General features: G+C 23.1%; 1 protein-coding gene across 1 annotated transcript in view; it reads left to right on the top strand.

Moving 5' to 3' along the window:
• The window catches only part of LOC117174053 (conserved oligomeric Golgi complex subunit 7), a 21,626-nt gene that overhangs the window by 13,005 nt on the left and 5,625 nt on the right, over nt 1-2,996 (top strand). The gene's annotated exons all lie outside the window — the stretch shown is intronic.

The following is a 2,996-nucleotide window of genomic DNA, read 5'->3' on the forward strand; positions in this document are numbered from 1 at the left end:
TTGAAGGCACGTATTTCTACATTTTCAAGAGCGAAAAAAATCACGATGTCATATGAAACTTGAAATGTTTGGTATTGGATATTGTTGACAGATGACAATACGTTAATTAGCACAAATGGTAAGTTCCGACAGTGCCTACAAGTGTGCCTACTGGCCGCTAGATGGCAATACCGGTTTCATATGTATACACCTGGTATATTACGTTAAGTATGATATAAACATATGTATTTATAATTAAACTGTCATAATAAAAGATTAAAAATATTTTTTTTGTAATTACTCTTTAATAATTAAGAATTAATTAAGCTCTAATATCAAAGAAATTCAAAATTATATTTAAGAATTATCTACCAATTAGAATTTTAAACATAATTAACCACAAATATGTTTATAAATACAACTGTCATGTTAACCAAATCTGCGCAGATTTACTTGATACCATGAATGACCAAAATATTTTGTTTAAATATAATCAAATATTAATTTACATAAAATTATGCATAGGAAAATCTTATACATATTTTTTTCTCTCTAAAAGCTTCTAATTTATACATCATTTGATGAAATGGTAATACAGCGTTCTATGAGTTAAGTTTAGAATTAAAAAAAAAAATCTTCGAGAAATTTGAAAAACTGGCTAGAATGCCCAACTATCAATATAATTCTATGGAATTTCATTACAATGATTTTTTATTTATTTTCTGTAAGGCTTAGAAAATCATGAGATAATTTACCTTTGTCAATATTTTCATTGTGTTATTTAAATTGAAATAATTATTTTTAAAAAACTTCCTCAAAAAGATCGATTTTGAATTAAAAAATAATTAATCTTTATAAAAAAGATTAAAAAATGAATTTTTAACCTGAAAGTTAAATTTGCATACCAAAGTATATATTTTCTACAAAAAAAAATGTTTAAAAAGATTCATTTTCAACCAGAAAAGATTAAGTTTAACAAAATACATAAATTTTTAAATCAATTTCGAATTATTTAAGGAATTTTCAACCAAAGAAAAGCATTTTCAAGCAAAAGTGGGAATTAGTCACCAAGAAGATTATTATACTATTTTAAAACAAAATTAATTTTGAACTAAAATAATTATTCTTGAAACAAGTAAAAAACTCATTTTTAACCCAAGATTCGACTTTCCTATAAAAAAAATCAACAAAATAGATGAATTTTCAAAAACTTAGTTAAATTTTAAACAACGTATTTAAATTTTCAACCAAGAAGATTAAATTTCCATCAAAAAAGTTAATTTTTTGACTAAACATGAAATAGTTAAATTTTCAGTTAAGAAAATAATTTTCATAAAAAAAAAACATTCCAAACAAAGAAATGAATTTTCAATCACAAAGATTAATTTTGTATCATAAAAAATTAATTTTAACAAAATAAATGAATTTTCAATTAATACTTGAATTTTTAAAGGAATTTTTAAATAAAGAAATAAATTTTCAACCAAAAAGGAACATTATACACCAAGAAGATTAATATTCTACCATACGAGATAAAGTTTCAAAAAAAATACAGAAATGTTCAAACAATGTTCAACTATGAACTGCAGAAGATATTTAAATGTTAAACCAAACATGGAGTATTTAAAATTCCACTTAAAAAAATAATTTAAAACAAAAATTCTTTAACAAAATAATTAGTTAATGAAAAAAGAAGGATTTTCTACTAAAATTATGAATCATCTACCAAAAAAATGAATTTTTAACAAAGTAGTTCCATTTTTTATCAAGTAATTGAACTTTACACCGAAAAAGGTTTTTCTTTCACTATTCACGAATAACAAAAATCTTGAAACCCTAGTCAAATCGTTACAATGCATTGTTGTACTGTAAATTTGATTGTTTCTATTGTTTCTTGGACATACTTCAACAAGATTTATATCAAATTTAAAACAATCGTTAGAGCACTTTTTTATAAATTAAATAAAAAACTATATTTTTTATTAATTTTTGAAATTATGATTTTTTAACTTTTATTAATCCGTATATTTACTGTTTTTGCTTAAATTTAATAATCTGATAACAAAATCTAAAATACTAATAATTTAATCAAATGAAATCAAGACGTAAAACACAAATACGCTATAAACATTCTGTATACCAAATTACGTCGTTATTCGATTAAGTAAAATTAAGTTTGAACCTTCCTGTAACACCGAAAATTTTTGCAGTTAAAGCTAGTAATCCTCAATTTGGTCAACGATTATTGAAAAGTATTTGCGAGTACAACAGTCATTACATATAAAAAAATTACTGAGAGTAATTTGCTATTATAGAAAATTTATGGGTATAAAAAAACAATAAATAGATCAAAACTACTGTTCCTTATGTGTTTGGGTGAGCTAAATTCGAATCCGTCGTCAAAATTCAAATATTTTGACTTCAAAATTAAATATGGCGGTTTTTGCTTACAAAAATAGTGAAAAATGTTTGATTTTTTATTTTTATAATTTTTTTTCAGACATAAAACGCGTTAATATCTTAAAATTTCTTCAACCATCGCTGCATAAAATTCTTAAACTTTAACAGAAACTTTTTATATACATGTTTTTTCTTTCAAAATGGCGGACAAAATGCAAAAATGTCCCAAAAACTGGTTTTTCCATCATCTTTGTTTTTGTCAAAAACTTGAAAGTTAAAAAAAAGTTCCATGGAATAAAAATGTCTTGAAATTAACCATAGAATTAACCATGATTTTTTTTTTTAGATTTTTTAGAAAAAAATTTTGATTTTTCAAAAAATCTAAAATTTGCAAAAAATTTTTTCAAAAAATCTGAAAAAATGTCATAGTGTTCTATGGTTAATTTCAAGGCATTTTTAATCCATGGAACTTTTTTTTAAACTTTGAAGTTTTTGAGAAAAACAAAGATGATGGAAAAAACCAGTTTTTGGGACATTTTTGCATTTTGTCCGCCATTTTGAAAGAAAAAACATGTATATAAAAAGTTTCTGTTAAAGTTTAAGAATTTTATGCAGCG

Source organism: Belonocnema kinseyi, chromosome 6 (assembly GCF_010883055.1).
Source record: "Belonocnema kinseyi isolate 2016_QV_RU_SX_M_011 chromosome 6, B_treatae_v1, whole genome shotgun sequence".
NCBI classification, from domain to species: domain Eukaryota; kingdom Metazoa; phylum Arthropoda; class Insecta; order Hymenoptera; family Cynipidae; genus Belonocnema; species Belonocnema kinseyi.